Source organism: Symphalangus syndactylus, chromosome 19 (genome assembly GCF_028878055.3).
Source record: "Symphalangus syndactylus isolate Jambi chromosome 19, NHGRI_mSymSyn1-v2.1_pri, whole genome shotgun sequence".
Taxonomy (NCBI): Eukaryota; Metazoa; Chordata; class Mammalia; order Primates; family Hylobatidae; genus Symphalangus; species Symphalangus syndactylus.
In genome coordinates this window covers 51,477,662-51,502,927 of record NC_072434.2, presented here as the reverse complement: position 1 = coordinate 51,502,927, position 25,266 = coordinate 51,477,662, and the positions used below count along the sequence as shown (strand labels likewise).

At 36.9% G+C, this 25,266-nt stretch overlaps 1 protein-coding gene and 1 long non-coding RNA gene across 6 annotated transcripts in view; one reads left to right on the top strand and one right to left on the bottom strand.

Annotated features, from left to right (window-relative positions):
* The window catches only part of NFIA (nuclear factor I A), a 386,956-nt gene that overhangs the window by 155,251 nt on the left and 206,439 nt on the right, over positions 1-25,266 (top strand). The window lies entirely within an intron of this gene.
* Positions 16,218-20,875, bottom strand: LOC129458551 (uncharacterized). The gene is made up of 3 exons (XR_008649653.2): positions 20,684-20,875; positions 17,217-17,250; positions 16,218-16,417 (listed from the first exon to the last, which is right to left on the bottom strand). It is a non-coding gene; the product is annotated as an uncharacterized lncRNA (long non-coding RNA).

The window sequence follows — 25,266 nt, the reverse complement described above, 5'->3', positions numbered from 1 at the left end:
CCACAACCACTAATTATGAATAATCCAAGTTTACAAATATTCCTCTGAGTGATTGGGCTGGACCCATTTTAACTAAAAGGGAAAATTAAGCCATATATATTATATATATACATATTTATGTAAAGCATAGTACAGCAATATTACATAAAAGTTTTATTGCCATGAGTTTGAGATGACATGTTATAAGTGGTAAAGCCACAAGTGAATTATGCAGGTCATCTCAACTAAATGCCAATAAAATGTTTTTACTGTACCACATCATCCAGTATTCTGCCTATGCTACAAATTTAAAGAGAACCAATTTTAGAAATTTCCAGAGTTGTAAAAGTTTTTATTGGCACTATATTTCAAACTTGCTGGCCTGTAAATATTAGTTCCATTAATTGTGGCAAAAATTAATGCACAGAGATTTTTTTTAAAAAACACTTGTGACAGGAGTTTTTTTAAAAAACATCTTCCTTTCCAGGTTAGTTTAGTTTTTCCTGCTCTAAGTATAAACACTTTCTACTTTCTTCCCTTTTTATGTATTTTTCTTTCTTTTTTGAAACCCATCTCAAGCTCCATCTCCAAGAAACTCTCTGTGGGTACTTACGTCACCCCAAGTTTATTTTTCTGAACTCTTGCTTTTTCACTCATTGCCCATAAATTCATTTGGCAAGAATTTTTCGTTGGGTTTTAACCACTCTTTTAGTTCTGGTTTGTTCTGTTTTTTCTCAGAATTGTAATTGAGTGTATATTGCCTTCGCTAAATAAATTCTAAGCTCCTAGAGTGTGTATTCAGTGCCTTTATATTGTCTCTGGACTCTGGAGCACTGCTTTTTAAAAAAATGTTCTTTCTTTTTTCCCCCTCCCTCCTTGCCTTTCACAGATATTGATTCAGTACCTACTATATTCTTGTCTAAGCTATGCATTGGATTTTGTAGATGAAAGGCAGCCTAGAAAAAAATCTTATACAGAAATTATTCTCAAACTGTTGTGTACACAAAAATCACTTGGAAAGAATTGTTAAGCAAGTATTTTCCCAAGCCTTAAATGCGGAGATTCTGAACTAGAAGCCAAAGATCATACTTCTGAATACCAGGTGATTCAGATGCAGGGAGCCCACAGACCATACTGAGAAACTCAGTTCATAGGTGATGGGAGAAAGTTCTGTAAGTGGACCGTCACAATGCTAAGCTATTTAAAAAGGCCTGTGGTAGCAACATGCTGCAGGTATTTGAGGAGCCCAGTGAAGGGGAACCTACTGAAACTGGGGAAGTCAGAGGAGTCTTGTCATAGTTGGTGCTTACTACTTGTGCTGTGAATAGAAGAATGAATATTTGAATTTATAATTGGAGGAGGTGGTTGAAATCCTGGGGCCTTATGACCTTGAACAAATTCCTTAATTTCTCTGAGCCCGAGTTCCTTTATCTGTAAAATTGGGATGATAGTAACCACTTCAAAGAGGATTTGTGAGATGAAATTAACAGACATTAGTAAAAAACCTAGCACAGTGCCGACGCAGAGGTGCTCAATCAATAATTACACTTTCCCTTCTGTGCCAGCAGCCTCCTGGAGATAGCTGTGGTCTCTCCTTGGGAGGGTGTTTGGCCATGGGGTCAGTGTATCCACAAAGCTACAAAATTGGTTTCCATTACATTGGTTTCAATAGTTGCTTGGCATAATTTATTATTTTCTACTGAGAATCTATAGGTAGATCTACAGAGAGCTGTGAAAAGATCTTTGACCTCTTAACTGTTTCTTGTTTTAAATCATCTGGGCAGAAGGGGAAGTGAGGGAATGGCTCTCCTTTCCACACGAAAACCTAATGTAGAAAGTGGCTCCTGGCTGGGTGCAGTGGCTCACGCCTGTAATCCCAGCACTTTGGGAGGCCGAGGCGGGCGGATCACCTGAGGTCGGGAGTTTGAGACCAGCCTGACTAACATGGAGAAACCCCATCTCTACTAAAAATACAAAATTAGCCTGGCGTGTTGGCACATGCCTGTAATCCCAGCTACTGAGGAGGCTGAGGCAGGAGAATCGCTTGAACCCGGGAGGCGGAGATTGCGGTGAACCGAGATCGTTCCATTGCGCCCCAGCCTGGGCAACAAGACTGAAACGCCATCTCAAAAAAAAAAAAAAAAAAAAAAAAAAAAAAAAAAAAAAAAAAAAAAAAAAAAAGTGGCTCCTGAGACCACAGACCCAGCTTTGTGGTTTTGAATGCTTGATGCTGATCATCCTTGCGTTATGCGGCTATACGTCTGCCTCCTCTGTTCCGATCGCCAGCTCTTCTGTGAGCTCTGAAAGTTTGTTCTCTTCTTTGTTTCTACCCACCTACCATATTACTTTGCCCTTACTAATCCCTTCATAAATACTAGCATCTAAAAGAAAGTAGTCCCTCAGAGAGGCCCCTAATGGTTAGCTCTAGTCCCAGCAAGAGATGCAGTATTTAACTACTTTAGGCAAAAAAAAGGTTGTGCTTTTCATATTACCATAAAACTGTCAATATTCCCTCCTTTCTAGCTGTGCTGCTTTAATGCTCTGAAAGCAGATGACTTACAAGTTACTCAAGAAGACTGAGTATGTATTTTGACTTCCAGCACTTCCTGAATAGGCTTTTTAAATTAAAAATACAGTTTTTTAAATTAAAAATACATCTCTTTAAAAAAAAAGCTGGGTGTGGTGATGCACACCTGTGGTCCTAGCTACTTGGGAGTCTGAGGTGGGAGGATCGCTTGAACGTGGGAAGTTGAAGCTGCAGTGAGCTGTGATAGTGCCACTGCACTCCATCCTGGGTGACAGAGTAAGATCCTGTCTCAAAAAAAAAAAAAAAAAACAAGAAAAAAGAAAAAGAGACAAAAGGTTTATCAGCTTCATTTGTAAGAAAAAAGACTGAGTTGGCTACCCCACTCAACTGAAGATTGTCTTTTTTTTTTTTTGAGACGGAGTCTCGCTCTGTCGCCCAGGCTGGAGTGCAGTGGCGCAATCTCGGCTCACTGCAAGCTCCGCCTCCCGGGTTCACGCCATTCTCCTGCCTCAGCCTCTCCGAGTAGCTGGGACTACAGGCGCCCGCCACCACGCCCGGCTAATTTTTTGTATTTTTAGTAGAGACGGGGTTTCACCGTGGTCTCGATCTCCTGACCTCGTGATCCGCCCGCCTCGGCCTCCCAAAGTGCTGGGATTACAAGCGTGAGCCACCGCGCCCAGCCAAGATTGTCTTGCTATTATAGAGACACATAGTTGTTTTAGGTTAGTGCCTGACAATGTGGATGACAGATCAGTGGGGAATGATATGTTATTTACATGGTTCTGAACTGCCCTTTCCTCCTCTTACCCCTACTTTGGGGCTGATCTTGTGTTCTACTGCTGATTCAGAACACGTTAAAAACAGCCTGAAATGGGCAATTCATCTGCATCCAATTCAAGGTATACTTATCGTTTTGGAGAAAAGTCCATCTTAAAAAAAAAAAAAAGGTGGAAAGAGAGGGCAGAGAGAAGCCAATTTCTCTAGGTCAGTATCAACATGGGAACAGCCATTCTATTTAGAGCTGACAAACCCAGTAGCCATCTGAGAGAGTTCTTTAGCTAAATAGGTGTGAAGCAGAGGCTGTATCTTGAGGGTACTTGTAGTTAGGGTCCCCAAACATATGGCACAAGCTATCTTTGAACAAAATAACAGACGGCAATGTTTGCTCTGTGCTTTTAAGGCAGGTGTTTTATATAATTTCTACATTATTTATTTGATATGATTTCTCACCAATGTACTTCATCACATCTAAACCCCAAATCATGACCCTTACCTACAAAAATACTACACAGAGAAATAGAAAATGCCGAAGTTGTAGGGCTAACAAACACCTTCCAAGCCACACTTTGGCCTAATAGTGTTACTTGGATATGTTTTTAACAGGTACTAAACCGGATATTTTTTTTCAAGAAAGGACTTCTTTCTTGTTTGTGATCATTTTGTTATTTTTACAACTTCTTTCTTTTCCTTATTTTCTAAAATGACTCAGTGTATTCATCAGTGATATTAACTTGTGAAGGACATAACCAAGGACTTAGTCCATAGGCAGATATGGTCCATTTCTCTAATCATTTCCTGCCCAAAGAGCTATGGCAATCACTCTTTTGCTTGTCACCAGTGAGAATATCTTAAGAAAATTAAATTTTCTAAGAAGAAAACAAAACAACCTCTTTGAAGCCATAGCCAATGACTCTTTCATACTTTTATTCCAGAAGCCGAGGTGTTTCATAATTGTTGAATGAATTAATTAATACATATCTAGAACCCTTCTTCTCAAGTCCAGTCTAATATAAGCTCCTGGAAGGTGAGGACTTTTTGTCTCTTGTTCACTGCTCTATCCCTAGCACCTTGAACACTGCATGGCACATAGGAGATGTGCCTCGCCTCTCTACCCCCATGTTGAATGAATAAATGATCAAAGCATTTCTTAACCCTAAAATAGTTGGTGATATAGTTATCTCTCATTTGCATTATTGAGAACATCAAACTTACATAGCCATGTCGCAAGTCAAAGCACTCTCCCAACTCAGCAAAATATGTACTTATTAATTATTTTAATTTTGTATTTCCGTAGGTTATTGGGGAATAGGTGGTGTTTGGTTACATGAGTAAGTTCTTTAGTAGTGATTTGTAATTCTGTTAAACAAAAGGTAATACGAGAAGCTCATCTTTGTTGGATGACATTAGCAACAGAAGAATTAGTTTGACAATTGACTGATAAATACTTAAATCTCTGGCAGAGAAAATATTGTGCTTATGTATATTAAAACTGAAATTCAGAAAACAAATAGTGTTTTCATCATTGGCAGAATAGGTAAAAGGAAGCAAACAAACAAATAAAACCCATTGTGGGTGTTCTTTAATCAACAGAATCAATAGGAGATAAGCCCTATTGTTTCTTCATTAGTTATTCCGTGCAAGTTTTTCTCCTCTCCCATCACTGTTTTCAAATATGGATTTCAAGATGCACTATTTTGTGAGTTTCCCACATTCTTATTTTCATTCTTGTGCCTGCTGTAGGACCTTGATTTACCCTTACCACTTTGCTGTGCCTCAGCTTTCCCAGATATAAAATTGGCATCACAGTACTGATCTACCTAGTAAGGGGGTGGGGAATATGAGACTTAATTAGTGAACAGCTGTAAAACCTCCTGAGATAGTTCTGTGAGTCAGAATGGAAGTGCATCATTATTAATCATTATTATTATTGTTAGTATTTTTAAATGGCTCAAAGCCGTCTCTAAATTTAATAGTAAAATGAGTGCGTCTAATAATTATTTCAATGTACATGCTCTGTGGTCATGCATTTCACAAATTAAATGGCAGAATACTTGTAGGATATGATTATAATGATCCAAGTAAATGATCCTCAACCAATTCAAGATTATGTGATTAAGACCCCAAGGAGCTAAAGCAAGCAGTTTGCTTTGTTACCTTTTAGCTTCTCGAATAACCCATTTTGTGTTAATTTATGTGAAAGGGAAGAAGTCAGCTCTTTAAAAATTAACTTAGAGTTTTCTGTGTCATTAGTTTGGAATTTGGGAGTAAGTGGGTTACTCCTTAATTTCCAAATAAATCTATCTGTAACACCTTGTCCATAATCTACATTTAAATGGTTTCAAATATGATTGGCCTAGCTTCCTAGCAGTTGTTGAGTCGAGCATAATTTGTGAACTTTCAGAGATCTTCAGATATCATCGGAAAAGAAAATTATATGTTTTAGTTTTGCAGTTGTTCCCTTGTCTCCTGTACCCTTCTGTCAAGAAACTGCATTTGTCTCTGAGGTTATGTTGCAAGTCAATGGAGAATTGCCTTCCACTGTACACTGCTTGGTTTCAGCTTGAATTATCTCAGGCAGACATCCTGGCTAGCTGCAATGCAAGCTCACAGGGCTCAAGCCTGAGAAGACCTAAGTTTGGCAGCCACTAAGTTGAGGATGAGAAAAGAAAAAAGAAATTCTATCTTTTCTGGTGCTTTTCCCTCTTGGTTTCTCCAATAAAAATCAATAGCGTGGTCGATAGTTGGTTTTGAGTTGTTGCCTACATGCTGGAGTTTTTCTGATGTAAACCTTTGGTGTCTGGGCTTCAGACATTATAATGTGTCAGGGAAAGTTTGATAGCTGTCACAGCTCTCCTGGGTTACATTTTATTCCCACAATAGCCTTTGCAATTTGAGAAGGGAAGAATAGATCAATTTTTATACCATTTAGTTGTTGGGGGAATTTCTTTTCCATAAATTGATTTTTCTTTGAAAAATTTACAATATTTATTTTCCTTCTTCACAGCAAAAGCAAATAAAATGAAATATTTTCATTAATGAATATTTTAAAATAAAAGCAATCCCAATCTTGCTCTAAGTTGTTTAAGACTCAGTTATATCCTGTTGAGGATTTCTCACATTCCTTTTGCATGACTTGGAATGACACTTTTAATTTTAAATGTATCCATTTGGGAAAACCTGGTGTCTTTTCTTAGTAGTACTCTAGAATGGCAATATCAGGAAGAATAAAGTGGCACAACAACAGCTCTAATGCTTGTGTGGTTTTAATGCAGATTTTGTTTTTTTTTTTAAACTAAATGATTACTTGGGGATACCAAATAATTATGGATAATGAATAATTCTTATAAGTGATGTCTGTTAAAAAGTGTTTATTTTTATTTTGAGTCTTTTCTATGAAATCTCTTGTTATCAGGACTATCAGATAACATTAATTAAATAAATCATTAATTTTCTCTTCTGAAAATATTTTTAGTTGCTTATCTATATTTTCTTTCATTCTAATATGTATTCTTCTTCAACATAATAACTCTTATTGGAATTATCCTTAAAAAACTTTGGGGTAACTTCTAGCATGTTCAATGAATATAAGATGATAAAATTGTGTTTGTAAGGTAGCTTAAAGTTTCAAAAGATAGCTTTCTAAGTGAAATAATGTTTGTATAAAATTGTGTTGAAATAGCATCTTATAGAGGAGCAAATGCTATGTCTTTAAACACTTAATATATTATTCGAAATAATTGTCAGATATTTGAATAATATTTAAGAAGGAACACTAGAATTGGGTGTCTTTTCATCAGATAGTGTTAGCTATCAACTATGCTGTATTAATTGAAAGGATTTGGTATAATCTCATAAAGAAACAGGCAAATTCTGGGCTTTCCTCTCTAGTGAAAATATATCATTCATGTCTTTCATTACTGTGCTATAATTATGGTAAGTGAAGCAGAACGAGATCGATAGAGCAATTTATCAATGCATTCCAAACTATTCTAGCATGGTTTACGTCATACCTCTGCAGATACTGTCATTCAATAAAGAGACATCTAATAGTATAAAGACTTTAGACAGATCCATTTCAGCATAATGTCTTTCTATGTGATGTTCTAATTTCAATCATGGTTTAACTAATTGTTTCACTCTGTATAGTATTAAGTGAAGTAAAATGTTTTCTCTGTTGAATTTCAATAGAAATTTTAAAATTCAGCTTTCAAGTGTAAAAAGCACTGCAATAGTGTAAACATTGTTATTAATGCATGGCTTTAGCCTTTTTCAGTGCCATTATGAGTTATATCACCATTGAAACTAGAATACAAGTCAGGTATCCATCATGCCCCCAAAAGCATTAAAATTCAAATAACAAATATTGGCTAGGAACATTATTTAATGACTCCAAATTTTTGTCTTTTAACATCACAAGATTCAAAATTCTTTAGGCTTTATCACCATATTTATGATTTAACTAAAAGAGTAGGTTCACAGACTAGCTCATTTAGACTTTTTTTTTTTTCACAAACCATACACAATAGGGTCTTTTTTTAATCGTAAATCTTCCCCCCATACTGATATGATATTAAATATTGATAACACTGAAGAGAAGATACTGAAGTATACATGAAAGTGTTATTTATTTCAGTATGGACAAAAGATATTTTCAAATTACTAGATTGTCATTTTCTTTTTCATATGGTATAAAATTATCACCCACTGTCATTTTGGTTAATTCAATTTTCTACAAAACTATATAGGTCTGGTAATGATGCCAGAGTCACACCAGTGCAAAATTGTCATTTGTGTTTCAGGTTTGTAGACATTGAGAAATATTTTCAAGGACAGAACTTATTTTTTATTGAGTTAGAAATGTTGAAACGTAAGGGAAAAGAGTGAAATTGAATAGGACCACTTTGTCAGAAAACTGTATACATAACTCTTGATTTTGGAAAAATCAGCACCTGCAAGTTTTGTCTTTTTGGGTTTTTTTTTTTTTTAGTCCAGTTCATAAGATTACATGTTTCTGGTTTACAATTTCTTTACCTAAGGAGAGTTTTGTGCCGCATGACTCCTTAAGAGAGTTTGCATGAGCTCATAAAACATGAAGTGGGACAGTCTGAAATACTGTGATCATTTTCTAGAATTATACCTGATGGAATGTGATGACAGCACCTCTCCCTTCTATTTTATATCTTGAATTTGAAAGCGCTTGGGAATGTGTTGATGTCAATCGTGGCTGTGTTTTTGGCCATCTTTCTTTCCTTATACCTTCCACTTTCCTACTCACTGGTGCCCCTCTGACATTGTTTCTTAAGAGCTTGTCTGTTAAAGGGTTAAAGAATCAGATTTTAAGCTGCTTTCATGCAATGTGTTTAAGTTAAGGAAATTGGGATATCATTACCTCAGTGAGGATGTTGTAAATTGTTTTGTTGGCAAGATTTATTGGGGGTTATTTTACCTGATATCACATTGTATTGTTTAATGTGGACTATTTTTAACTAGCATTCTATTTAAACAGTGTCAGTGAATTCTGAGAGCTTGCCAAACAAATTCTCAAAATGGTTGCCAAGCTGTAAGATGGCTGCCAAGGTCTGAGCACACTGAACAGGTTCAAAATGGTGACCAACTTCTCAGAATTTGTTGGTCAGATTCCCCCACTGCCAACCCCCTCCCCCCACACAACTACCACCCAAAAAGGAAGGAAAAAAACCACAAACCCGAAGATGCAAGACTTGGCACCATCTCCTTGGCACGAGTGGCTGTAGTGTCATCCAGAGATTCAAGTAGTCACCGCGTACTACTTGTTTCACATGCTTGGCAGAAGACTATTCAGGGGAATACATGAGGTGAAAAACCACTGTAAAATAACATGGTCATTTTCTTTACCTTATCTGATATGCACCAAATAATTCTTTAGAAAGGGGGAAAAAGCCTAGACAAGGCAATACTTTCAAAGAGCTTTCTAAATGAGATCGAAGAGCGTTAACTAAGACTTCGGGCTGTGCCTTTTTGTACTGCTTGCCTAAAGTGGCACAAACTTTATATACAACAGGTTTAAGATTTATTTTAGTTTTGCATTTGTTTACTTAAGTTTATAGCAATTGCTTTCTGGCAGTTGTGGTACTTAGCAGATTGAAATAAAATCATAAGGGTGAATTAAAACATACTGCTGTTAGTGCTGATTAGAATTTTAGCTTAGTGTAAATACCGGATGCAGGGTCCAACTTTTCAGACACTTGGCATGAGCTCAATAGGGATCTCCAGGCTACACAGGAGACAGTGTGTGTGTGCTTGGATGCTTTTAAAATTCTTGGATAGGTGGAGCATACTACTTCTGCTGGCATGTTGGTTCATTGTGCTGGCTGCATAATGTGTTTGGATTCCAAGGTAGATAGAAGAAGCTGAGGAAATGGTGATAAGGGAAGATAGTTTGAACTTGAAAAACAAAGCCTGGAAAAAAGAATTTTATTTGAACCCTCTGCAGTTTGTACTCCGTGATATGGTTAATTATATAAATAACCAGTACTAAACTAAGTTGAAAATGGCAGGATTTGTGGTAGTTTGAAGAATGACCTAAAAGTGAATATGTTTCCACAAGTTGCTGAAATTTTTCTGTGTGATCCTTTAAAAAATAGTCAGATAAATTAACTTCTCCAGGCAGTTAGTTAAGTCAGTGAATTCCTTAAATAGATCTTCTGTTTAATATCAGCAATGGACTAGGTTTTATATTCTGATTGAGACCTGCATTCCTAAAGATAGGTTTTAGGGGACAAAACATTTTATTTAATGCTTAAGTAGCTGTTAAAAAAGGCTGGTTGTCATGAAGGTAGTGGTGTTTTGTTTTTATCTTCCACTAGTGGAATCAGCTAGTGATAATACTATATAGCAATATAGTTTATATAGCTTGAGTTTTGAAAAATCTTTAGCTTTAGGATTTGTTCAATCATGGAGCCCTTAGGTGGTGTGTATATTTTGTATATTCCCTATCACAAGAGGTAGTCAAGAAATGTGACTTTTCAGTCCTTTTTTTACTGATTTTCTCCTGCCATTTAGGCAACAATGTTTGTAGCCATCAAAGCTTCTTGTATGTTTATTTCTAGTCTTTTCTTGCCTAGTAAGCAATTGTCAACCAAGGCCCAATCATTCAGTAGGTAAAACCAAATGTTATTGACAGAGCTGAAATCTGAACTCTGTATCCTTCAGCGTAAAAGATCAATGTTCATTAAGATGCTTCAGTTCTGGAAATTTCAACATAAAGCTATGGAGGCATTTAGAGGTTAGCGGGGCAAATGTGTGAGATGCAAGGTGTGTAGCAGATCCCTTCTTACGTATTTCCAGAGTATATTTGTAATGTTATATATTACAAATGTAAAATAGTTTAATTAAAAGTCTTTCTTGCCAATTCTTACATATTGTACTGTAAGTTAGTGACAAGGAGCCCGAATAAAACCTTTCTTTTTAAATTAGAAAATCAAGAGTCCACACCTCATTACAGTAAATCATAGTGCATTTTAAATCTTCAGATTAAGAATGTGTAAATAATACTGATTATTACTTGTCAATTTTGTTGCTTTTTTCTATTACATATTCATTGATGATTTATCCAGATGACTAACGTTGTTGTAGCTGAGGCAAAAATTAAATCATTTTAAAATATGCCATTTTTACTTATTCATGACAAGTTATGAGTATGTAAGCAAGTAGAATTTTTTCAAATTGCCTGAAGCATGACAAAATTCTAGATTTATAGTATAAAATGCCAATCAGGCAGTGTTTACGTAGGTAGAATAAGGCATATTTTTGCAAATTCCCACATCACCATTCTTGCTTATATGAAAAAGGATAGTACTTTTTAGTATTTTGAGAGAAACTTTATTCATTTTGCTGTTGTAGACACAGTCCGTGTTTTAAATTAGTGAATTGCAGAAATCTTTTCTTTAGGAAATTTTTTCTATTAGTCCTTCCAAAGTGAATATTTTACTTTAAAAGAGTTGTTTGTGTTTTAAATTTATGTGGTGGTATATTTAGCATTTTACCCTTTTCTACGTAGCATACACGTATAATTAGTACATGGGGTGTATGTGTATGCTGGTGTCTACCCAAGTATGTATTGAAATATAAAATTTACTTTCTATATAGTAGCTTTCTGCATAGGGCAACCCAAACAGCTGTTATTCCTTTTTATAGCTTCTTTAATCTATGTGCCAACAAGTCAGTTTACAAAATCTGTTTTGTTGATGACTGCTGCGATAATAATTGTGGTGTTTTGTGGCTTGGCAAAAGGCTGGGGTCTCCTCTGAGGACTCTTGCCAAAGGCTTTGAAGGGGTTGAGGTGGATTCACTGCCAAAATGAGTCACCACTCTCTATTTTATTTAGTGTCCTTCTGCCAAGGCCTTAGACACTTTCTGTTTTCATTCTTTTGTAGGCTTTCCTCCCCACATTGTGGTTTTCTTCACAGCCAGAGGCCTGGGTCTGCCAGGATAGGTGAGAGAGGCTGTGTGTAGGGAAACTCAAGGGCTAGGGGTTTAGCTGTTGTATACCTTGAATGTGTATGTGAGTTAAATTATACGGTTATAAGTTACAAATGATGGACTTAAATAATCTAGTACATTATGGTCACCTGGGTTTGGGTCAGACATTCTCAGAAGAGTATTATTCACTTTTAAGTAGGATTCAAATAATGTGACAGTGTTTTCACAATTGGTTATTGATTATTTAAAAACCCTAGATTATTTGCGAGTTCTGGCTAGAGGCCTAAATCTTGAATTTTTCCTCAAACAAAAGAGTATCATCCTCCTCCTTTTAAATGGCATAATAATTTACTTCACATAAATGCATTTTCTACGTACACACCTAATAGACTTCAGAGAATTATGCTAAAATTTTATTTCTACCTGTCTAGATTTAAATTGTCAACCGTTAAGTAGACTGAGCAATATGAATTGCTGGTCTATTCCCTGAGAGGTATTTGAGATTTAAACATTTTTTCTTCATTAAATACTTTCAGTAGATTGAAATAAATGGAACTAAATGTCCTCTTGCTAGGTTTATCCAACTCAAACATACATTATGTATAGAAAAATGGCTGGGATGAATTTGAGTCTTCAAAATATAAGCAAAAATGGCATTTCATGCATTAGTATGAGGAGGACGTACTTGGGTTTTTGCTAACTTTCAACCTCTAAAATTTAGATGGGTTTTTCTTAACTAAAAGCTATGACACCATCCTGAAATCTTGTAAACTATGTATGCAGAATTAAATTGAGGGGCATAGTTTTTGTTTTGTAAGTATTCATTGTGTTAGCTCTTTAAACATCGTATACACAGTAAAACTTCATTATAACATCCCCTGAAAGCATTTCCATAAATATAAAGTAAATTTTCAAAGTTCAAAGTCCTAACTATAGGCAACAAAATGTTTTCCATGTATTATGGTCCAAGCTTTTGTTCTTCAGGGAAAAAAATGTTATAAAAATGGTTTTAACACTTTGTTTACAAAATAAATTCTATTAGTATTATTTTTCATAAATATTTCAGTTAGAAAACATAATTACATAGGTAAAGAGTGAGATAATATTAGGATACATACTGATTTCATTATATTCTACAAAGGACAGTGGTTAGTATCCACTAAGTTAATATACGAAAATCCTTTGTAAACTGTTATATAGATATCAAGACATTTAGGTTTTTATTTATTTTTTTTGAAACTTTGGATTATCATATTCTCCTCTCTATCTACTTCATGGTTTTCATTTAAAATAGCAAAAATAAGAAAATAGAAACAGTTACTAAAAACCTGTAGTCATTCTGTGATATAAATTCATTTGGAATTTAAGCTCACGGCAAGAGTCCAAGACAGAAATTCTTTTGGATGATCTATAAACCACTGAATCCCTGGTTAATGCTCAAACCATGTGAAAAGTTCCAGGTGAAATTCACTCTGAGCCTTGTCTGAACCCCATAAACTGAGTGAAGTCGTATAAACCCTGTATGAACCCCAAAGAATCAAAATAACTAAAGCCGGCACATAATTAAAAACCAGTGTTTTCTAGTGGCTGCTTTATGTGTCCACAGTTTGAAGACAAGCTTTGCATATGGAAGTGAACCGTTTTATTTCGAAGGTATGAATCATAAGCTACTTAGTATTTAAATATAGTTATCCTGTTGTGAAGATCTAATAATAATGCTGTTTAAAAAGAGGAACTGGAACTTCTTTACAAGTATTAACATTTCCAGGATCTCTCGGAAAGTCGCTAAGACATAAATATAGTTGTAGTAATGATTGTTGTTTTAGGAGTGGAATTCACAGTAGATATGTTCATCAACATTATTTTGAAAAAGTAACGTTATCTTGGATTTGTACTAACCTTTATGCCGTATACTTAAAATGCGACTCTTGATACATCATTTATTATGACAGTGTGGGTTGATAGAAGCTAGTTATTATGGTTCTCTTTAGGCAGAAAGAGAAACAGAACCCCTGCATGACTTCAGATACAGTATATTAATCTTTTGGGGGCATCAGTTCCCTCTTCTGAAAAATGAAGGGATTAGACTAAAACAATGTCTCAGATTCCTTCCAACTCTTAAAAAAAAAAATCTGGAAGCAACTATCTTTGTGTCATTGTCCATAATATCCCCTTCAAAAGTGGGATGACTGATTTATGGAGGACACATTGTAAATCACTAGGCTAATATCCCTTATTAATTATTGCAATCAGAAGTATAATCATTGTTAACGTGTACCGAGTACTTACTCCTAGACATCACCTGCTGGGCTCCTGATGTGAAATTGGCTCACTGGTTTGTCTGTAGTTCTTTATTGGTACCCTTAGTATCTTAGCATATTAGTGATTTTATTAAGTTGACCAAGCATTGCATGACTTTTTACAGGCCAGTGTCTTGGATGCTCAAGAATCCTGAAGTCATTCCCTTTGCCTGTAAATATTGATCGTGAACCAAAATGAGCTCTGTCAGGCTCTTAACCATTTTACTTTTTTGACCATTTGTCTCATGATAAGTTTTGTAAGCATTAAGTAATTTTCATACATCATCTGTTTTTCCATTGATTCTTCCAGCCATCTGCCATGTACTTGGCTTTTGGGCACCGGGAAGAGCTAGATGGGGAAGAAATGCATCTTTTCTTAAAGGAGCTTACAACTCCCAAAGTTACAACTCTATCACAAAAAGAGTGTCAAGACACAACTCAAGTTCATCACCTGAATGCCACTGATAAAGATTTCCAGATGGACAAAACATTAAGCTGACACCAAGTGAGATGTGTACTTCACAGAATTTCATGTTTCATTTCGTGATATGCAGTGGCACTCTGAAGAACTGGGCTTTCAGAATGTATGTGCTTGGTCCGGTTCTTGGTATAGGGAGCAGTATCTTTGGAACAGTCACAGCATACACCACACCACACTAGGTTCTATCTGTTGCAGGGTCAGCTCATTAAAGCTACTTTCTGGGTCCTCGTTAATGTCATGCAGGCCTTGTGACAGGTGTTACAGCTCCCCACCTGGCACCGTCCACTGGGGGTGTGCCGTAATTGCTCTTGATGCCACACTTAATGGGTGGGGGAAGAAAGCAGCATTATGCGTGAGGGGAGGTGAGAGGGATGCCCTTGGACTGTTGCTGACATCTGGTCACCACTCCTGTTTTGCTGGCTTATCTGTTTGGTGCCTACAAATATTGGGTCTTTGAGTTGAGTTTGCTGCCACCATTGGGTTCCTTGCAGCCATCATTATTTCACAGCTGGGCCACGGTTTTAACTTGAAAAAAGGGCATTCATCTCAGGGCCAGAAATGGTCTACTGCCAACATGATCCTGAGAACTTTCTTAGTTTAATAAATGAGAGAATAAGTATCCTCATGAGCTCCTTTATCAAGTGTTTCCTGGTTTTGAGCTTTTTTGTTTCTTTTGGTGAGAATGTTATCTTTCATTGTTATTTCTGAACCCTTAAAGGACTAAATTTCCTTTTCAAGAGTTTCAAGTGTTTCTTGTACATGTGTGCGGTGATAAGCAAACATTAGTCTGAGAAAGTTCTGAAAAATCTAATTGAGCCAGCGTTTACCAAGCCCTTCTATGTCAGCTGCTAAACTAGGTGCAGGGAAAAAATGGAGGTCCTCAACTAGCTCACCCTCAGCTAGCTGTCCCTCCAGCTAGAGAACCAAACCTCTGCATAATTAACCATAATAATGGGCAGATAGATTCAAGGGAGAATGCAGTAAAATATGTAATATCATGAGTGCAGTTTTTATCTGTGTGCACAATTATGCAAGCCTTTTAACTAAAAGGCTTGGGTGAGATGGATTTCGTAAAACTTAATGCACAGAACTTCTTGAAGCACAAATTAGGACAGTTCCTTAATATTAAAAACACGGCCCTGAGAGGTAGGGTTTCAGGCTTTCTGGAACCCCCAAACTTGAATTGGTCCACAGAACTAGATTAGAAGTAACCATCTTTCCTTATGATGTGTGATTTCTCAAATAGTGGCATCTTCCCAAAGCTCTGTGTTCTTTTGTTTGGAGCAGAGCTGCTTCCTATTGCTAAGTGGCACCGGAGAGCTCTGAGACAATTAATGAAGGGGATTTAAATGTTTATTTAAAGGTAATCCCAAAATGTTTCTTTATGAGAGATGCCCTTACTGCAGTCCCAACTTAAATACCAACTTAAATAAGAAACTTCCACTCTAGGCGTGCTCAGTAAATATTCAATGACCATTTCTGGTTTCTGGGGCATTATAAGAAACTTTTAAAGCACTTAATTATGAAGATATTAATAACTAAAAAATTGCCAATTAAATCTTCCCCAGCCCCAGTCCCCAGCCCCAGTTCCACATATGCCCATGCACAACCACTTCTGAATGCTCATGGAGAAATAGCATTAAGGCTCTGATCTGACCTCAGTAATTTTACAAATGTAAAGGTAGCATCTCACGGTCCCTGTAGGGATATATTATTGGAAGAACATGCGTACAATTTTGTTTTAATTGATTCTCACTCTTAAGTATGCAATCAATCTGTGTGTATCTCCTTTTAATTATTTATCTGAGTTGTGAGAGAAAAGTAGGTAATTATTTGGTGATCCATTCAAATGTCTTAAAAGGAAGGCATCCAACTTTTATGACATATATCCTGAAAGACATAAAACAATACATTTTTATTTTATAATTTCATTAGTATCAAGTGTAGTGTAAACTATTTTAAAACAATTTATAAAAGGTGCTTACATACTTACTGATTGAAAAAATGGCCACAAGAATTAAGTTTATGGAATTGAAAAAAATTAGACCACAGCAACATGGTAAACATCGATTTTTTTCAGAAGGAAATAATTTCTACAAATCAAAAACTTTACTAACCAAATGTTATAGTTAGGACAAACAATGAAATAATCTTACTGTAAGAAAAATAATTCAGCCAACACGTTTATTAAGTGTCTTCTTTATGCTTAACATGAGTATTTGCTATTAGATGGGGAAGGTAGAAGGAATGTATCAAAAACGAATAATGGCCAGATGCGGTGGCTCACGCCTATAATCCCAGCACTTTCGGAGGCTGAGGCGGGTGGATCACCTGAGGTCAGGAGTTTGACACTAGCCTGGCCTCAAACTCTGGTGAAACCCCATCTCTGCTAAAAATACAAAAATTAGCTGGGCGTGGTGGCACATGTCTGTAGTCCCAGCTGCTCAGGAGGCTGAGGCACGAGGATTGCTTGAACCCGGGAGGTGGAGGTTGCAGTGAGCCGAGATCATGCCACAGCACTCCAGCCTGGGCAACAGAGTGAGACTTGATCTCAAAAAAAAAGAAAAAAAGAATAATATTCGTTACCATGTTCCTGCTGACAGTTTGAATACACAAGATATACCATGACATAGTGAATTCAAGGAAGCAAACATGGTATGGGTTGGAATAATCATGGATGGATACTTACTGGAAGAGGCAGAAAAACACATGCAGTTCCTTTTCTAGGAAAATATTGGTAAATTATGCTTGGTTAGTAAAAGTACACAGAAAGCATATGGAAGTTTCAAATCTATTTTCCATAGATTTTTCCCCAAAGTATTTCTAAGATGCCGGGTACAAGGTACGGTTCATTGTCCTAGTCCTCTATGCTGAAAATGATTATTTTAATTGGATTGCTTCTTTGGAAACAAGACAAAGCGTACATTGCTAAAAGCTTCTGGAGGCCATTTTCAATATTTGTAATAATATAAGTGCTAGAAATGTGCTTTCATTTATATTCAAAGGCAATAATGCCTTCTGTAAGCATGGCGTCTCTATAAGACTTTTATAATGTCTACTTAAACGCAAGCAGACAAAGTTAGTTTTCACTTTAGATTAGAAGACCTTTCTCCATTGCAGCTTTTTGGCTTCCCCTTTTGTTCTGCTCCCCAATAGCAATGTGAATGTTGCTCTTTGTTTTGCTAAAAGAGGAATGTTTATTTTTACAAGTACCATGTCACTTCCATATCATCTAGATGGTGTGTGTCATGAATATAATTTCTGTATGATTGGCCAAATTTTTCACTTTTAATTAAGATGACCAGACAAAAATTTGAATTGTAAGAAAACTATGGGCCAGTTTAGTGCCTGTTGAAATGTACACTGGGATATTGAAATGTTCTACAGAGCATGATGAATGAAAGAAAAAAGGCTCTATCTCTCTTCTGAAGCCTACTTGAAAATTTTGCTTTCATAGCATGACATTGAAAAAGATACTATAAAAATATTTATTAAAATCATAGCTCGAGTTTTTTCTTAGAAGTAAATTATGTTTAATATCAAGGACTTTACTACAGGATAGCATGATTGCGTTTCACATAGAAAAACTTTGTTGAAAAATCAGTGTGGAGTTGAATTCATCTGGGCCCTAGTTGAAACTAATTTTACTTTTGGATATTCCATACACTGCATACATCTCTTTCTTACTGTTTTGTTTTTCCACGTATGAGAAATCCATACACACAGAAAAAAGATGGAGAGCCTTCATTTCTCTTATCTTCACTTTTGTCCCATCCCTCTGTGCTTGTTCTTTGTTTAAATAAACTTTTGTTGTATGTCTTTCACACATCATCACTCTCTGCTTCAAAGGCTTCTTTTAATAACTTAGCCCTGGCTCACTTTTCTTTTGCATATGAAATTGATTTAACTAATGTATATGTGTGTATTTGTGTGCTCATATGCCTACATACACATGCATCTGTACAAATAAAAATTTCACTGGAAAGGGAACTCTGATCTCTTTACTATGTACATACACACACCTTGTCGAAGTGGGAAAACTTAAGTTTGGAGTTAATTTGGTTTTGAGTTCCAGCTTTTTCTCTTAATGCTGTCTGTTTCCTTACCCTGAAATGAGGATAGTAATGTTTACTTTGCAAAAGTTGCTGGGAAAGTTATGTATATGTAAATCACTTTATTTTTATTGCTAGACATTCAATAAATGCTAGCTGTTACTGTGACCGTCATTATTGTCATATATGTAGCACAATTATGTCATACATTTATTTTGAAGCTGATAATAAGTAAACTGATAAAAAGCAGAAGATTGAGATTAAGGCTTCTTATTGCTAAAAGATTGATCTTAAATACAATCACGTGAAAACTGATAGCTACATAACCTGAAAAATCATAAAATACTGAAAAATTATGACTGTTATGTGATTGTTTTCAATTGTCAGACTACGTGATGTTAAAATGGCAGTTGATTTTTTGTATTAACACAGTGCCTCTAATTTTAAAAACTGCTTCACCAATCATGTATTTAAATGAAAACAGAAATAATGATACAAAATAACAAAAATATAAGTAGAGTACAGAATTTGAAAATACTATATTAGGAGGTAAGCTGGCTGTTTTTCATGTTCTTTAAATACATTTAGATCAACTTGAATATTAAGCCTCCTACAGCAGGTAGGTAGAGGTATCACTTCAGTTACCATTTAAAATACAGTAACTCCAATGAGCAGTTTCTTATAATTATTTCTAATTACTTTTTGATATTATTAGAAATTAGAGCTATACCAGAATGCTGGGAAAGATGTCTTTTTCAACATTGTATCGCAGCATCAAGCATTATGCATCAAACATCAATTCCTACTCATAATATCCATTCAATGTATATTTGGATTATGTTTTCTTTGGATAGACCCTCATAACAGAAACTCTGTATTAACCAGCTTGCAAGATTAAGACTTTTTATTTTCTTTGTAATATACTAACTGATTCCTTTGGCATGTTGAACGTTCTTGGCCAACAGTTACCTACTAGCACATCCTAGCACTATTGTTTTTACCAGTTGTGTGCTTACCACGTCAGTTGTGTTATTCCAGACCTGTTTATACTAGTCTTATTTGTATCACCAATTGTGTAATTTAATTAAATTTATGTGAACCAATGGCATGCAAGTTCAAAATGGAAAAGTATTATTTCTATGAAACTGACTCAGTGCCTTGGAAAGAATCAGTAAAGGCAAGCTACAAAAATTTCTGTCAGATTACATGTGAATGAGATAACTACAGAAGATGAGAGAAGGTTGCAACAATAAGAGTTTTGTTAGATTATTTTAGAAATGTCTTTAAATTCTCCCTCTACTTAAAGTAAATGGAACTGGAAATATTTTATGATGCATTATAGATATGCATTATACAAGAAAGATGCTGTGGAGCTCCAGTTATTAACAGATTTATTGTTAAATTTAAATTCTTGTCTCTGCATGAAAAGATTGGCCAAAGAATGTACATATATGTGCTCAAAGTTAAAATGTTTAAGGTGCATATGTCTCATTAATGAGTATCTTCTTCATCCATTTTTTCAAATTAACCAATCAACGACTGGCCCTAACAGTAATGGATAAGATAACTTCTATTCTATTTTTTATTCATACTCTTTACAGAGTTTTAGAGTTGTTTTGTTTCCTACCTACCAAGGGAAAGAAAAGGGAATTGGCAGATAGAGTTTATATCTTGGGATGAGATGTGTAAAGGGCCAGGACCTGAAATTACGTAAAGGTTGATATTCTGGGATTGGTAGTTTTGAAGTTCCGTAAAGAAGTTCAGTCCAGCCATGTCCCAAATGCTCAGAGTATAGGCACTGGCTGGTAAGCTTAGCGGAGTGTTATACCCCATGGAAGTCTAACTGGCAGGTGAATGTCTCAAAAGTTGGACAGAACCAAGAAATAGAGAACATAAGCAGATGACAGTAATCTAGGCAGAAGGTTAGTGTCAGAGAAGTCTGTCAGTGGGTCATAGGGCTCCACGTGCTAGCCTGGGTTTCCATGTCAGAATTTTGTTCTTGGGGGGCAGGTAGGGAAAAGCAAGTCAACATCTCCAGTTCCAGATGAGCCAGGGCACTTGACCAAATACAGGTACAGAAGTTAGTCCTTGAGGTAGAGCTTACCTGTTGGAGAACATGGCAGAAATCATTGTACCAAAATTGGAGCACAGGTCAGAGGCTAAAGCATGGCTTACTGCTGTGGCTCATGGTGAACTTGAGCTTCTCATGGCCCCTCCTATCTCCTGAGGATGGCTGAGCTCACAGATGGGGACTGTTATGTAATCGAAGGTCAAGTGGTTTAGCTGGGGTGGCAGAGAGCCAGGTGAAGACCGAAAGTGTTCAAATAAGGAAGAGAACAGAATTGCTTTATGGCTGCCTTCATGAAGACAAACCCTAATAGCTAAAGGACTGAAAGTTTGCCCAAAGAGACCTCAGTTTTTGAAAGGAAAATGCATCTTCTCCTTATGTTAGAATGACCATGTCTAAATAAAATAAACTCTTTTGCCTTTTGTTGTTACTTGTCTTGGTATCTACCATTGTTTGACACTAAAAAAAAAAAAAGCAGTGAATAATTATTGGCTAATTTAATCTGTCTTGATGGCATTTGTAATTCAGGTACAGCCTTCATTAAAGCAAGTATAGGCATTATTATTTTTAAAACTTTTTTTTTTCTATTTGGATTCTTCTGTTTTGTTTGATTATTTATTTTGTTGTTACTGGTGGTGGTGGTGGTGGTGTTTTACAGTGAGGCATACGGGTTAGCTCAGCTAAGGTGTTTGAGTAAGACTTTATAAACATAAAAGTACTTTGTGTGGGTTTGTTTTGTGTGTTCCATCTTACGTCATTTGTGGCACTGAAAATGAGATTGCAATTCCCAGAGTACTGGGATGGTTCATTCAGAGGTTAGCCCACCTAAGTTTATAGCAGTTGTCTGTAATAGAATTGTAACTAATTTCCACTGTTGTTTTTGGAGAAAACTGTAGACTATAATTATGTGTTAGCACTTTTTAAACAGCTCCCTGCATTGTCATATCATTTTAAATGGGCTCTGTTTTAAAATGACCTTTCATGTTTTGATTGCAAAAATATAGCTTACACAGGTCTGTAGTTAGCAAAATACAAGGATCCAGTAAATGATAGAGCATTGACACAACTCTAGAAGCATGTGTTAAACATCACTGGCACTGCCCTAGGTTTAAAGGGGAAGAAGTAGGGAAGTAGAAATTCACTGTTCTTCAACACTCCTCCTGTTGGATAGGCAAGATTAGTACATAGAACAGTTATGGAGCCATGTGAAAAAAAATAGTAGTTATACAAATGTAAAATGCTACACATGAAGTATGTTGTATTACCTTTTTGTGGCCTACTGAAAGAAGTCTCAGAGCAGAGTAAGATTCAAGTACCATCTCCCAGAATTAGGGTCAGCAACACTGTTTTATATTTTGGCAAATGCTACCCACTCTCTCCCAAACGGCAGATATCTGCATATAGTTAGTCATGTGGACACACCCTTCCTCTGCTACATTGCATTGCCATATTAGTAGTAGAATTTTAGTGTTGATTTAAAAGACAGTCTGCCTTAAAGCAGATTGCATAGTTTGCACACTGTGAATTGTAATTAAAGTGTAAGGGGGGCTTATTATGTCAACAACTGGCATGAGAACCCCCGAGCAGCAGGTGACCCTGACCATGTGACGTTTGTGACAGCTAGGATCCCCTTTTCACTGGCTTAGCAATCTGAAAGTCCAAATTGAAAGAAGCCCAGAGGCTGTATATTTCATTAGATCCCAGGGGAAGTACAGGATACAGCTTCCTTCTGTTTTCCTGGGAGGTCGCCAGAAAGTTTGTAGAGCTCTGTTTCTGTCAGAGGCTCAAAAGAGAAAAGAGAAAGCACACACAAAACAAAACAAAACACCATACACACCACAAAACCATCCACCAATCACTCCCAGGACCATAAATTTGACATTTCCCACAGTCTGAGACCACAGTGTTGCTGTGTCAGCAATACGCTCCTTGTTTGAATTGTCTGAAAGGAAGGCTCAGTGTTCTAGCTTTTAAAAAATGTGTAATTTTCAATATGCAGTGATTCTCTTGGTGAGAAACCATGAGAAATTACCAAGTACAGATTTCATATGATTTGCTTGAAACACTTTTGCATTATGCGTTACTTTCTCCTGACCTTCTAAAATGGGGCATAAGTCCGAATTTAGAAAGAGGATACCACATGCATAATAAGGGAAACAGACTAAGGAGACATGCCATGTATATTTCAGATCTTATTGTGATGGGTAAACTGTTTGAAATGTGGTCACATTAAAAGTACGTTACTTTGTGGGAGACTCAAAATCTTTTAAGAGTAGATTTTTATTGTGTTCCACAGTGGAAATAGACCTAGGGTTTGGTTTTGGTGGGAAGTTTTGGTCTTCAAGTCACCTTGGCACCTGACTGGCAGTTGTGAAACTAAGTAGAAAAGATACCTCTTTTTTCTTGGCACCTCACACGGGATCATGGGATTCTTACTATCATACAATTTATATATCACAGAAATGAAAACTTTGGTACTTTGTTGTATAATACAGATCTTGTGCTTGTTGATTTTTAATTTGGGGCTCAAGCTTCCCATGTCAACTAATGTGGCTGCTGCTAGGCTGCCCTCAGGTAGACCAAATGTAAGCTCACTAGGAAGTATTTCTAGTTCTGTAAATACCTAGCATATCGTTTAGTCCCGGCATGTCCACTCTTTTTGGCTTCCCTGGACCACATTGGAAGAAGAAGAATTGCCTTGGGTCACACATAAAGTACACTAACATTAACGATAGCTGATGAGCTTAAAAAAAAAATCCCAAAAAAATCTTAGCATGTTGGCCAGGCATGGTGGCTCACGCCTGTAATCCCGGCACTTTGGGAGGCCAAGGCGGGTGGATCATTTGAGGTGAGGTCAGGAGTTCAAGACCAGCCTGGCCAACATGGTGAAACCCCATCTCTACTAAAAATACAAAAAAATCATCTGAGTTTGGTGGTGCACGCCTGTAATCCCAGCTACTCGGGAGGCTGAGGCAGGAGAATCGCTTGAACCCGGGAGACGGAGGTGCAGTGAGCCAAGATCACACCACTGCACTTCAGCCTAGGTGAGAAAGTGAGACTCCATCTCAAAAAAAAAAAAAAAAAGGCCGGGTGCGGTGGCTCACGCTTGTAATCCCAGCACTTTGGGAGGCCGAGGCAGGCAGATCACGAGGTCAGGAGATCGAGACCACAGTGAAACCCCGTCTCTACTAAAAATACAAAAAAAATTGGCCGGGCATGGTGGCGGGCGCCTGTAGTCCCAGCTACTCGGAGAGGCTGAGGCAGGAGAATGGCGTGAACCCGCAAGGCGGAGCTTGCAGTGAGCCGAGATTGCGCCACTGCACTCCAGCCTGGGTGAAAAAGCGAGACTCCGTGTCAAAAAAAAAAAAAAAAAAAAAATCTCCTAATGTTGTAAGAAAGTTTACAGATTTGTATTGGGCCGTATTCAAAGCCGTTCTGGGCTGCATGTGGCCCCCGGGCCATGGGTTGGACAAGCTTGGTTTAGTCCCTAAGTGTTGTTCATTTTAAACCAGAAAGTAAGAATTTTCTGAGCCCAGATTCTACCTTTATACTGCTATTTGTTATGTTTAGGTCAAAAGGGAAATACAGAAAGAGGAAAATTAACAGTCATGGTTTGTGTGCTTGTATGTTGTATACTTTCATGTTTTGATTACAAGAATATGGTTTACACAGGTCTGTAGTTAGCAAAATACAAGGATCCAGTAAATGATCCTTGTATCATTTATTTAGGACCCTCTGTTGTAAGGGCCCAAAAGGACTCACAGTAGCACATGCATGGCACTGCATGTGTGTGTGCTTGTGCCAGCCTGGGACGAGAACTTCAAGGCTAGAGAGAAAGATGTACCATTTTCATAAATTCGGTAAATAAATTAAAACCTTTCAACTTAGAGCTGCATTTAAGTGTTATAATTAAAGGACTACCAGTTGGGTTTTTGTTTTGTTGTTTTACAGTCCATTTTAGCAAATTCGCAAATAATTAGTTTCTTTTATTTATGTTTTTCAAGATCAGTTCCTCTGTTCAGCCAGAAGAAAACCCAATATCCTTAGCTGCGGTTTACCTCAGTTACCCAGAGAATTGAGGCAAGAATAGGTTGTGAGAACGTGACAGAAGTGTGTCTGTGCTGTCTCAGCTTAGTTAACTAGTCCTCTGTAGCAGGATAAGCATGTTTGTGCAGAGGTAGAGAATTGTCTCCAGTCATGGTTTTGTTTTTTATATTTTTTACTGAGGTTTGTTTTTTTTTTTGTTTTGTTTTGTTTGTTTGTTTTTTTTTGAGACAGAGTCTCCCTCTGTCACCCAGGCTGGAGTGCAGTGGCGTGATCTTGGCTCACTGCAACCTCTGCCTCCCATATTCAAGCAATTCTCTTGACTCAGGCTTCCGAGTAGCTGGGATTACAGGCGCACGCCACCACACCCAGCTAATTTTTGTACTTTTTTTTAGTAGAGGCAGGGTGTCACCATGTTAGCCAGGATGGTCTCGAACTCCTGACCTCGTGATCTGCCTACTTTGGCCTCCCAAAGTGCTGGGATTATAGGCGTGAGCCACCGCACCCAGCTCTACAGAGTTCATAAGTGAAGCTTTTTCCCCTCTCATGTTATTTGAATATTGTTTCCTTCATCT